This window comes from Raphanus sativus, unplaced genomic scaffold (genome assembly GCF_000801105.2).
Source record: "Raphanus sativus cultivar WK10039 unplaced genomic scaffold, ASM80110v3 Scaffold2754, whole genome shotgun sequence".
Classification (NCBI taxonomy): Eukaryota; Viridiplantae; Streptophyta; class Magnoliopsida; order Brassicales; family Brassicaceae; genus Raphanus; species Raphanus sativus.
The window spans coordinates 1-14,013 of record NW_026618062.1 but is presented as its reverse complement, the minus strand read 5'-3'; the positions used below and the strand labels follow the sequence as shown (position 1 = coordinate 14,013).

The 14,013-nt window shown below is 33.5% G+C and overlaps 2 pseudogenes; one reads left to right on the top strand and one right to left on the bottom strand.

The window, feature by feature from the left end:
• Nucleotides 1-2,734: 2,734 nt before the first annotated feature.
• On the bottom strand, nt 2,735-3,784 carry LOC108810598 (probable galacturonosyltransferase-like 4; annotated as a pseudogene).
• A 2,309-nt stretch (nt 3,785-6,093) lies between these two features.
• On the top strand, nt 6,094-7,242 carry LOC130505977 (probable protein phosphatase 2C 35; annotated as a pseudogene).
• Nucleotides 7,243-14,013: the final 6,771 nt, after the last annotated feature.

Below are 14,013 nucleotides of genomic sequence, written 5' to 3'. Positions count from 1 at the left end.
TTTAAATGCTAAGAAAGTGAGTTAAACGTGAACATACAGAGACAATTACCACTTGCAGCATGTTATGATTTCAAAATTATAATAAGGATACTATTTTTGTTCTAAAAATTTTTTTTCATTGTTTTTCATATGTTATATGCGCAATTAATTTTTTATTTACAATTGGTTATTAATGTTAGTATTTCAAGTATTCATGGTATTATCTCGATAAGAAAGTATGCAACATACAACATGTCTTTTTTTTTTAATTCTTTGAATCTCTGAATGTACTCCTCAAATTCCTTGATGTGATCAAATCATCGTAACTGAGAGGAGACATGTTGGTATTAACAGTTCCAATATTCTTAAAGGCTCCTTCAGCATTTATCTGATTGAAGATACCAAAATCTTCGAATACGATTAGCTGAGATTTGACGCGAGCAAAAAGCTCCTGGAATGGAGAGAGACATGGTTGAGGGAATAGCAAACTCCAACTCAAGTTAAGCAGAGAGCTGACGAATCATGCTGAGCCGCACACAATATATTTTTTTTCTGGAAGATCACTTTCAAAGATTTAGTTATAAATTTTTGGAGAGTTTTTAGTTTGTTGTTTAAGAAATAATAGTTTTACTAAAATAAACATAATTTGAGTATGTGAACACAATTCTAAAAGTAAATTTTTATTAAAATAAATAAGAATAATTAATTGAGATATTATAATTGGATATAAAAATAATTTAAATACTAAAAGGTTTAATAAAATTTAGCTGAAGTGCTTTTATACTTTTTAGAAATAAAATTATGGAAATGTGTTATTAAAAGGTAAGGAAGATTTAATTTTTAAATGCTAAAAAGTAAGTTAAAGGTGAACATACATCTTGCAAGCATGTGATGGTTTCAAAATTATAATAAGGACACTACTTTGTTTAAAAGTTTTTCCTCACTGTATTTAATCTCAACTAGTTTTTAATTTACAGTTAGTTACTAATGTTTCTAATTTTAAGTATTCATGGTACTATTTCAATTAAGGAAATATGCAACAATACATACAACATGTTATGTTTATGTTAATTGGGTTGCTTTCAGAATTCTTAAGTATACAATTGTAATTAATAACCTTTTCTATTTAAGGTATGGATAAATATTGGTTAAAAAAAATAACAAACACAACACAACATTCACTATATAACATAAAGAATCTAATAACACACTACCAACATTTAAGATCTTTAAAATAAGGTTTAAATTACAAGTCTTGAACATGACAATAGCTACTATAATTATCATTACAAGACCATAACCATTGTGAAGTGTCTAATACATGAAATACTTACATTCACAAAGCTAAGATGTGTACACTAATTGTACACCACAACAATTCACTTATAAAATAAATAGTCCAATAATACACTATCAACATTCAAGGTCTTCTAAATTTGTTCGGTTTGAGTATGACTATTATTATGTTGCTTATGTGTCTAATGAAAATTATGTGTCTAATGAAAAGAGAAAAAAGAAAAAATAATCCTTTTAATCCATTTATATAAACTTATATTTAATGAACAATTGAATGTCTTAGATTTGGTATTGATTTACCATTGCTATGAGATCCATGATGCTTAATGGTGATGAATGACTATTGTCTCTAAATATCCCAAAATCACAAAGAAAAAATGCATGTGGTAAATAAACATTAAAACCATTTGTCCAATAAAGAACGATGGAGAAATTATGCATACCACGCAAAGTAAAAAAATGATACTTATATCTCATTGGTTGAGTCTTGTATTAGCAATCTCCATCAGCTAATAACGGAAGATAAATGACAGAATTTATAGAATTCTCTGTGGAAAGTCATGTTCTAGTCTTATAGATGTTCTCAAAACTTTAGTTGATGGATTCGTCACTTTGTTTTACAAAGAATTATAGAGAAATTATGAACAAAGAAGAGAGCGAATCAAATTGAATTTTTATACACATTAAGTCACAACAAAAAAAATTACGAATAATGTTTGTCATGGATGATTTGAATTCCACTTTTTCTGACAGAGAAAACTTAAATCTCTTACAATCCTTCTTAGTTAGAGAATCATGACGAATCAAGACATTGGTTTTATTTTTGTGGATTTTTGTCATCTAGTCATTATATGTTGATTGTGACCGTTAAGTCTGAAAATTTGGATTTTCAATTCAAAATGATTAGACAGTTAATGAATTAATTCTAGTTGTGTATATATTGGTTTATTAATTTTGATATTCATTCATCAACATCGACCATAATTCTATGTAACTGTAGAGTCTTGTGGTTTCTAGGGTTCCACATATATCTAGATAGATTATGTGTGTATACTCGACTATGGTTCACAAGGAGATACAGGTTATGATATGAGCCTTAGAGCTAACGTTTTCTAACAGGATCAGATACTAGACATTCAACTAAAAAATTAATTTTAATATCCTCCACTTGTGCAGTAATGCCTACCTATATGTTACACGTTGGAGCAATGGTAGGAGAAGAACAAAGAAAACTTGAAGCATATGAGAAAAATAAAATGATAATGATGATAATATCATTTCACTACTGATCGCTCAATGTCACATGCACAACGTCTTTTTGCATTAAGAGTGTGTGTGTACAAAAATTACAAATAAAAATTTCACTCTCTTTGATCGCTAAAAAAACTTCTTGTACCTTCTCCTCTCCTAGTATTATATAATATATGTGTGCCATCTTGTTTTGCTTTTTCTTTCGCCTCTACTCTTCTAACGAATGTCTTGATGAACGGTAAAGATCATACGGAGCCCATAGATGATCCACACTACAAGGCTTCCTCGAATCTAGTCTCAACCATTGGCTTCCCTTTCCCACTCCAATGAAGAAGACTTATAGGACCCAGGATGCAACGTTCTACACTTCCCTTCGAAGTTGTCCCCTCCGAGCCCATGCTGGTTCCACCGATGATCAACGGCTTTAATATCACCGGCGAATATAAGCAGAAACGGAGGCAATGATCCCAAATGGTAGATCCTCCTCTGCTTCTGAACCGTCATCCACTCTTCTACCTTCTGTGTATACATTCCTCTCCTCCATTTTCCAACGTCCACGACCATCACGCCCGTGTTGAAATAACACGGTCGTTTCCCTTCAAGTACTTTGACTAGTTCCGGGTCCGACCAGAAAGCTTTTGTGAAATAATACGTAAAGTTTGCCTGGCAGTACTCTGGAGCCGCCACGACTTTACCTTCTCATTTCAACATGCCATAGCTTCTCTATGTCGTCTACCACGACTAGGTCCGAGTCTAGGTATATGATCCGGTCAACGCTGGTGGGAATGATATCGGCGAGGTAGATTCTCGCGTAGTTTAGAGGCTGGTCTAGGGCTTCCCTGATGGTTTTGATATTTTGCTGCGGACTAGGCTTGGATCAAACTGATAAATCTTGAAGTTGAGGTAAGGAAAGTGGATTTGATGCTGGTGAAGGTCGTTTTCGAAATGAGCGAGGGGAGAGGAAATGAAAAGAGAGGTTTTCAGGACAAGTGGAATGTTGAAGGAGAGACAAGACAGCAGCCATTGTTCCACGGAGGTAGTTTGTGTCGAGCGTCATGGCGATATGAAGTGTGTCAGCCTCATGGTTCCCGCATTGATCACCGTCCCTGAAAGCCGGGCTTCTCTGAATACAGGAAGGGTGGAGCAGAAGGTTGTGGAATGACTCCAACACGAACTGCCTTTGTGGAGGTTGTGAAAGAAGGAGGTTAAAGGACAGGAGGCCTAGGAGTTGTGTGTAGGAGCGGCTCCTTGAGGCCATCCTGAACCTAATTCTCAGGTAAAGTCTTTATTTATTTTTTGTTTTTTAAAAAAAAGGTTAATTACAAATTAAAAAGGTGAATAGTTAATAGAGGAGCCATTGGTAGGGGAGGGCTAGAATAAAGGATTCGAGAGAGGCTTGTTTTATTAGCAGTCGATATGTGAGGAAGAGATTGAACTTCGGACTGTTTTCCACACAATCTCTGTCTTAAAAAATCCAATTTCCTCTGAAATAGGGAGAGTTTTTAGATTTTGTTTCTACTTTCCTTAGATTCTTAGAAACTGGTGTATGTTTTGTTGTTTGGTAATAAAAAGATATTTGCTTATTTTAGGACGATGAAATTGCGTTGATCAGTTTGATTTGCTGTCGTTTCCTTTAGTTGACTGTGCTGGTGAATTTTTTTAAAGAAAATTTCTAAAATTAGAATAACAATTCTCTTGTAAAATGTATTGTGCATTGTTTTCATCTAGTTTGGTAAAAATAACAATGTTTTTACTTAAATCCATCTCAAAATAGAGCTGTCTTTTATGAGTTCTTTTATTTAGTAACAGTTAAAACCATATTAATATGCCAAATATACATCACACCAACTCAAGTTGTTAAGAAAGAGTCTGATACTCCACTCCTCTTTTTGAGAAGAAAATGTTTGTTACTCCCAAACTTCACCTAGATATATTAGTCGCTGCATGTCCAACACATTTACCAAAGAGTTTATGCTAGTATATCATTAATCTGGTTTATACATCGTCCAGTTCATTATGCTCTATTTGTTGAGAAATTGCCAAAATACCATTTTCATAGTACCACTTTTCATGTTTACACTAACCACTTTTACCACTACTTTTAATGAAGGGTTTAGATTTGAACGTTTAGGATTTTAGGGTTTAGATTTATGTTTTAGGGTTTAGATTTGATGTTTTTAGGGTTTAGGGTATAAAGTTTAGGGTTTATAGTTTGAGGATTTAGGGTTTATAGTTGAGGTTTCAGGGTTTAGGGTTTAGGATATTGAATTTAGGGTATATAGTTTAGGGTTTAGGGTTTAGAGTCGAAGATTTAGGGTTTAGGGTTTAGAATTGAGGGTTTAGGATTTAGAATTTTGGATTAAAATTTTGAAAAGCATATAAAAACAAAGATATATAGAGTCTTTAACATTTTAATAAATAAGGTATTTTTGAAAATGTGTATTTAATGGTGGTAAAGATGATAATGATATCTTCAAGTGGTATTTTTGAAAATTCCCCTATTTGTTCTGATCCTAAACCTATTTTTGAAGAGATTTATCTCAAATGATTTTTTGAGAATTATAGTATGATTTATCCACATATTGATAGACCCATTACATGAACTTACAAGACAGAATAACATAATCTGAATTTAAATATAAACACATGACCTAACATCTAAGTTGATATAAGCAAATAGCAACCATTTTTAATTAGAAGAAAATAAATAATCATGAGTTCTGTAACTTCAGTTTTGAAAGTGCATTTAGTAGTAAGATGACCTCTAATTTTTTGTAAGGCGTTGATATTGCAACTTAAAAGTATGTTATAGATGCATAATTGTCTAGTATTATAGCATACTAGAGTTGCAGTTGAAAGAGAGGTAAAATTATAGGTGAAGGCCCAATAATTTCGTCAGGCCCATTAAGCTTTTTTAAACTGAAACAATGTCTGAGATACCCGACCCGTTTACAGAGGGAAACGAAACGAGAAAGGAAAAAACAGAGCGATTGGCACACCAAAAACACTCAATTTCTCAAAAAATCTTATGTTTTGGGAACTCGTGCAGAGGCCAAACCCACCCGTGCACTCTATCCGTCAGATCAACCAAAAGTCATTTTCTTTCTTCTCTCTCTCTCTGTTTTATATTCTTTTCTTTAAAGAACAAATTCTTCTGTTTCGCTTTTTCTAGGGTTCCTCGAATTTTTTTGACGCTTTCTCTTTCAAAGGGTTGACGCAATAACCCTTTAAGGGGAAACGTTGAGGAAGACACGAATCAAACATAAAAGAGGAGAAAGAGACCAACACGAACAATAAAGTTGTTCCCTTTTCTTCTCTCTGCTCAGGATTGGGCAAAACAAAGATTCCACCTTTCGGACAAACACAAAGATTCTGTCTTTGTGTCTGAATCATAAATCTTCCTCCTTTTACCACAACATGACATCTCCCAAACCCTTCACTTCCCAAGAAGACGCCATTGTTGAATCAAACCTATACCCTCCCTCTGTTTCCCTGGAGATCGCTTGTTCTAGCAGAAACAGAGCATCCTCTGTTTTTGAAGAATCTTTTCTTGTGTGTAATCATCGACTCTGTTTTTTCTTTCTAGATGGGTTGCGTTCAATGCAAATGTTGTAGCCGTTACCCACCTTCATCATCATCATCAGGAGATTCTCGTAGACGTGGCGGAGACGCTAAGGTCAAACCCGGCGTCGTCGTTGAGAAGCCTCTCTCGTCATCAATCCAGGTCCCTTCTCCCAATTTCGACATGGTTTACTCGTGTTCTCTCTCAGCGAGGGTACTACCCTGACCACCTGATAAGGAGAACCAAGACGCTTACTGCATCAAAACCGAGCTCCAGGGAAAACCTAACGTTCATTTCTTCGGCGTCTTCGATGGCCACGGCGTGTTCGGTACGCAATGCTCGAGTTTCGTTAAGGACAGAGTCGTGGAGATGCTGTCTGAAGACCCTGCTCTGCTTCAAGATCCGGAGAAGGCTTACAAGTCTGCTTTCTTGAGGGTTAACGAGGAGTTGCACGAGAGCGAGATCGATGATTCGATGAGTGGGACCACTGCCATTACGGTTCTTGTCGTTGGGGACAAGATCTATGTCGCTAATGTAGGTGACTCGAGAGCTGTGTTGGCTGTTAAAGACAGGAACAGAGTTCTAGCAGAGGATTTGTCTTATGATCAGACGCCTTTCAGGGAAGATGAATGCGAGAGGGTGAAAGCGTGTGGAGCAAGAGTGTTGACTGTTGATCAAGTTGAAGGGTTGAAAGATCCGAATATACAAACATGGGCTAGCGAAGAGAGCGAAGGAGGTGACCCGCCTAGGCTTTGGGTACAGAACGGGATGTATCCAGGAACAGCGTTCACGAGAAGCGTTGGAGACTGTACAGCTGAGGGGATTGGTGTTACCGCAGAGCCTGAAGTGTCCTATGGTTCATCTTTCGCCGAATCATTTGTTCTTTGTTGTTGCAAGTGATGGGATCTTTGAGTTTCTTCCAAGCCAGCTGTTGTTGATATGGTAAATAATATAAGACATAAAGACACAAGTCTTGTTTATAGAATGTGATTGAGAAGTATGTTGTGTGTTGTTCACGGTGGGGAGATATGCTGATCCGAGAGATGGAATGTGCAGCAGCTGCAGCGGAATCATACAAACTGTGGTTGGAGCAGTGAGAATAGGACTGATGATACACAATATTAATATTGTACAAAATCAAAAACCTGTCCTAGTGAATGATAATGATCATGATGATGGCATGGTTCAAAGTTCATATTTGCCCCCTTTGTTTGTTATGTACTCTTTACTATGTGTTACATATTCATCATATATAGCAAGTAAAAGTAATGCTCTCCTTTATCATGTGTATGAGCTCCTTTCACACGTCTCTGGCTACGAAGAGACAGCATCTGAATTCTTAATCAGACACACTTGCAACTCATTTATTCCATACTGACACACCAGGAGCTAAAAACAGCAGATTATTTTAAGAGACATTATGTTCTGTGTGAGAGATAAGCTTTGATAATTATTGTCTTTGCTGCTGAATGCTGTATCCTGACTTAATGTTTTAGCTGATTTAATCTGAAGTATATAAAGATGGCATTACATTATATGCATTTTGAGTCTGGACCCCATAAAAAAAGAGTACTAATAGCTTTACCTACAAGTAAAACGATCACATCTATAGACCTAGTTGAAAGAGAGAGTTCACTGATGAACAAAAGCTAACTGATTCAAGAACATGAGACCGTTACACACAATTCATCTTGGTCAAAGAATTGGACAAAAACATAGACGGGATTAATTTTTTTTTTAAAAGCCTGATTGGTTTGCATTTGAATATGTTATTTTTTGCCTCTTTTTATCGGTGGTTTGAATCCAGTAATGCAAATGTCATTGGCCTGATTAGCATGAACCAATTGGTAAGTTGGCCTGAGACCTGGTGAACCGAAGTCGATAATAATGGCACAAATGGTAATAAGAACGTATTTTATTAGTTTTGTAGAGAATATTGATAAATCCTGATAAGAATCATTGGATTTGTACCAGAAAAGGGAGAAGATCTCAGAGGAAAGATCTAAAAGATCTGGAATTTTCTTTCTTGTTTTTGTTATTCTTTATACATAGAAGATAACAGAGAGGAAGAGACCGGCTCAACAGTGTCATGGATTCCTGGGGTAAATTTTATTTATTTATTTCCGAATTAATTTTTTTTTTTGACAACCATTAATATTTTATTTTAAAATCTGATAAATATTTGTTTTTTTAATATCAGAAGTATTTTAAAAAATAAAACTGTGATAAATAGAAATACTTTCATATAATTGTTTTTGACATCTTTCTTTTTTTTAATATAAAAATACATGTATTTAAGAAAAAGGGCACGTATTGGACCTGGCCGGTTGCACCACTTGTGCCCTATCTAAGCCGTCGATTAACCATTGTTGATTTGTTAACGTGACGAACCCCATGGAGCTCGGCGAGGAGCCACGGCTACAGCTACGAGGATGCCTAATGCAAATGGCTCTTTACTGGATTCTTCCGATGATGTCGAAGACGGTGGTGTTAGCGACGTCAACGAAGAACATGAAGGGAAATACGAGGAGGAAAGTGACGCGTCAAGCCGCGAGGAGGGCCAAGAATGGGAAGTGGATAGTTTCGACGATGGATTCGACTACAGACCTAGAAGGAATCTGGATCCCAACGATGAGATAGGTCAGAAGATGCATCGCTACAGATCTTCCATGTACAAGAGGCAAGGTTGTTTTCATGATAAATGTTTCTTGATAGTGTGTAACTTTTGATAAACTGATGATGCATGATTCCTGGTGGTTTTTCTCAGGGATTCGATGTTGATGGAGATGAGCTACCCGGGGAGCATACTCTACAGAACACTCTTCCCATCGAACTCGATGAAACCATTTGAATGTTAATGTTTTTTACCTGGACTTACTGTTACTGGACGTTGAGTTCATGAAAACCATGGTTGATTTGGCTCTGGAAAGATACAACACGATCAAGGTTTGTCTTCATAAATTTTCATAAGTATTTTGTTTGGTTTAGTTTTCATGAAAACTAGGGTTGATATTTTTTTTCTGGTAGGGATTAACTGTGACATGTGAATCTATTGTAAGGACCATCATTGGTTTGGCGTCTGGGGTCAAATGCTACATTACCTTTATGGCCAGAGTCTATCCAAATGGTGATCTTGTAGAGTACCAGGCAAAAACAGAGAAGAGAGTTTGGCAAAAGAAATTTCATGTTATCTTTTGCAGGCCAACTCCAGAACCCAAAGGTATACATTGACCTTAGCATGTGACTTGGTTCTCAAGTTACTTTTTCTTTGACTGTTCTATTGTAATTTTTGTGTAGGTTGTTGTATATTTTTAGAACTCAAAAAACGTCACTTAAACTTGGTGTGTTTTCTGACTTTCACCAGACGTCTTTTTTTTTTTTTTTAATATTGAAGATATCTCTCAATGCAAAATCATGTGAGCCACTACGCCTTGTTCATGTTTCTGCTTTGGTTAACATACCTATATATTTTTTTATTATGTCTTGAAGAAGAGCGGTGGATGTTGAATACTCTGATTCTACCACCGATGGGGAGTATAGTGATGCGTCCAGTCGTGAAAAGTGACCAAGCATGGGATGTGGATAGTTTCGACGAGGGAACTGATTTCAAACCCAACGAAGACAGCTCCCTCAGATGAAGAAATTGAAAAAATGCGTCTATATAGACCTCAAGATGTACAAGAATAAGGTACTTTGTAGATTTCTACTTATAAAAAAAGAACATCTCTTTGATTTATTTTATGAATCAACCAATACAATAACTTTAATTTGGATCTATGGTGACTTTTCTGTTCAGAGAATTAAAATTTGTTAATCTGTATATCAAAGTATGTGTATCCAAAGTCAAATGATTGTGTGCTCATTCTCAGGGTTTCTTTGTTGATGGAGAAGTCTACCCGGGACGACTTCTTTACTTTTCTCCCGTTGACCTTGATAAGCAATTAGTTACCTACCGGGCTTACAGGTCGCCAGTACATGGAAAACATGGTGGATGTGGCCCTGGCTCAATACAACGAGATTGAAGGTATATGATTTACATCATATTCTTAATTAAACATGTGAGGCAACTTACCAGTATTTGTCCGACAATTTGTTTTTGTGTAGGGATCCAATTTGACATTAGAATCTATTGTGAGGGCTAATCTGAGTAAGGTGAAATGGGTTCAAGTCATACATCACGTTTTATGGCTAGAGATATTGACAATGGAGATATTGTGGAGTATCAAGCTAAAGTAGAGAGGAAGTTTTGCAAAGGGATCATCAATGCCATCCTTTGTAGGCCAGTCCAAAATCAGAAGATGTTGTAATTATGGGCTGACTCTTAGGTTAAATAGTTATTAAATTCTTATGGTAATTGGGTTTGTTTTGATTCTGAATGGCAGATTGATGTTCTACCAAGCTTATGAGAGAAACTTATTCCGGAGAAGACGCACCTTTATGTGTTTTAAATCTGTCTTGTTTTCTAATCAGAAGTTTTAACGTTAAAATTATTTGCTAGTTTTAATCGGATTTGAAAGTTAAAACTGACGTTCAAGGGAAACGCGCTCTGTAAGTAAGCTTGTGTTTAGTCACAATTGAACCTTAAATTGATTATTTTTAACATGGCCTATTGAGCATACATAAATTAATAGTGTGAGACTGTAAATATAACATTTTTCATTGAAAAGTGTAAACTCAGCATGAAATGTCGGGTTTACTAATTAACCATTCGTCCGTAATTGTGGGTTGAGCACACTTTAATCTGGATATCATCAGGCTAACATGCTCTGGACGACCCATACGAGCAGAGTAGATTATAACTAGGCTTGTCTTGTCCATAACTCTTTGTTGGGCTTACTTCAAAAGTCGGTCGGTCTATAACCATTACGAGATTATTTATTCAGAGGGCTCTTTTATTTAACAAATATAAATTTTGATGTTTCAAGATATTAAAGACAACTAAGACATCATTAAATTCGATCAAAGAAACATTTCCAATCTATATTGGGTCTGATTAAAACTCCAGACAATCAATAGCTTAGTTTTTATCCACTCCTTGAACAAGTTAATCTTAGCATTTTCATCCCAACTTGGTAGCAACCTCAATCTTCGATGTTATTTTCATTTGGCCTTTTTAAAACTTAAAAAAACATGGCAACATTCTAAAGGTCATTTGATACAGCAGGCTATTTAGTCATATTGGATGCCAAAACTTCAATTGTTTGTTTAAAATACTCATCCCTTATATACTAGAGGGCAAATAATCTAACATCAGGAATTTAATACATAGATTAAAAAATATAAATAGTTTAAAATAAATGAAATATGAAAACTCAAATGCTAAATATTTATTTGACGATGAAAAATTGTTATTTAGCCACTTCGTGGACAGTTTTTCTTCCCCACCAGATCAACATTCACAAACACTCTCCAATTAACTAATTACCTATATTTTAAAAATAAAATTTCGTAATTGTTTACACCTTTGAGTGTGTTATGATGAAACTGGAATTCTTCAAAACATATTTGCATCTCAAAAATAAATTTTCAGCGTAAAATATATTTACATTCTATTTATGTATATTTAAACATAATGATCACGGATTTACATGAACCAAAACTCTAAACTGTTGTAAGAGAAATATAACAAGCTAGCACAAACTTTACAACCAAGTAAAATGAATTGAAATTTAAACTGAAAATTAAAAAGATAATTATTGATCAGTTCGTTCGTGAAAAGAAGAGAAGGTCACTATTATTTTAATTTGAAGAGTTTGGAATTTCAAATAGATATGTTTCGATAATTTTATATTTAATTTTAATTTTGTTGAAAATCTGTGTAGTCAATGATGTTTGATAAATTTTTGATGGATCTGTTGAATTAGTTTAGTTTATATATTTAATAATTATTTTAGAAAATAGTGTATTTCTTAATTATTGTATCTTCAACTTAAATATCAAATATTTTGATACGGAGAAATATTATATATTTTTGTCTACAACTCTAAATACATTGAGTATTAGCATGAATGAGATAAATATTGTTTTTCTAAAAATTATACTGTTTTAATATAATAAATTAATCATTTTTTCCTCCTTCATCATCATTCAAAGTATACGGCGCTTAAACCGAAGCCAAATCAACCAATCTCTTGAACAGATTTTACGACTGCGATTAGCCAATTGGATTCTAGAAAATGCAACAAAGATTTAACCAAACACCAATGATTTTCCAATAAGATTTGACTTCTATGTCAAACACCAATAACTTGTAGATAATGCTACAAAGAAATTTTTAGAAGTAAACATACCCAATTCTGGATAAAACACAAGAACTGGTATCATCTTCTAAAACTTAAGAACTTATAAACTTATCAAAATATCTATATAAGATGATTCTCAATCTTGGAAAATGAAACATCTATCAGTTAAAGAAATGTTGTCAATAAAGAAAAAAACAAATTTATTTCACATATGTTAGTATAGATGTTTTTCTATTCATTTTTTGTGCACGAACATAAAGTCTAATGCTCATTAGTATTGTTCTCTACATAAATCTAACTTCAAAAATTTATTGTTCACCTAAAAAGTTATTCTAACAACACAAAAGTTATGATTGATCTTTGATTTCAGCTTAATGAAAGAAACCATAATTATAACCATAAACATATTCTTGTTTCATTAGAAATTGTTTGAACAGGAAATATATAGAAGTTTTTTTTGAATTTTTCTGCTTTTCCCTTTTTTTTCCTTTTTCCTTATTTTTTCAAAAACTTTTTTTTATTTTTCTAAAAAGATTATATAATAAATCTTAATTCTAAACCATAATCCCACATCCTAAACTTAATCATCCTTAAAATCAAACCTTTAAGTGTGGTATAGTTTATCATACAGATATCAAGGTGTTTTACTTTTAATAAAATCTATTTTGGCTATTTTGACTTGTAGAAACAATTTTTGTGATATATCATTTTGTTTTATTTTTATTTATACTCATAATATTAAATTATATTCTCTTGTTCAAAATCATATTCGATGACAACTAATATTCAAGAATAGTTGCAAAACTTTTAATTGACGACAAAGTGTGTTGATCTTAAAAGATGTATCAAGTATTGTGATAACTTAAGAACTGATATAGTGTTCTCTTTTCATCAGCCTAAATTAAATGAACATTTGCCAACACCTTAGAAGTTAAAACCAAAACTTATCCAAACTTCTCTCAAACCCCCACCCAATTATTACTATTACTATTCCAATACATTACATGAGGATAAGTAGTTTATACAAAGAAAATTTAGTGAGGTATTAAAGACGCCGATTATTAAAGATCACCGTGAGTGCCTTGTGTTTAATTTTGAATAGTTTTATAGTTTTATGCATATTAAAATATATAATACCACCACTTATAAAGTTCATCAACCCATCTTCAAAGGTGATAGTTTTTTAAATGTAGACTTTTTGGTAAAACTTTTAAAACAAACTAGATCATGATCCGCGCGACCGCGCGGATTTTATTTTTTATTTAAACATATAACATATATTCTATAATAGTTGATACAATTTGGAATTTGTCATTTTCACATAATGTGGTTTTATATAATTTTGAATTTATCTAAACATATTGTTTAAGACAATGTTAAAACTGTTTTTTCTATTAATAATTTTTCATTGGTGTATAGAGATTATACAGTGAAACCTCTATAAATTAATAATGTTGGGAATTATACCAAAACTATAATTTTTTATTAATTTATAGAGATTATTAATTTATCGAGATATTAATTGAACCAAAATTCAATTTGAGACTATGAAATTATACTAATTTTAGAGATATTAATTTATATATTATTAATTTAAAGATGTTATACTATAACTGTATAGTGAAAACACTAATATAATGTCAACCAATACGATTTGGTTTTGACATTGTGCTTTTGGGATTT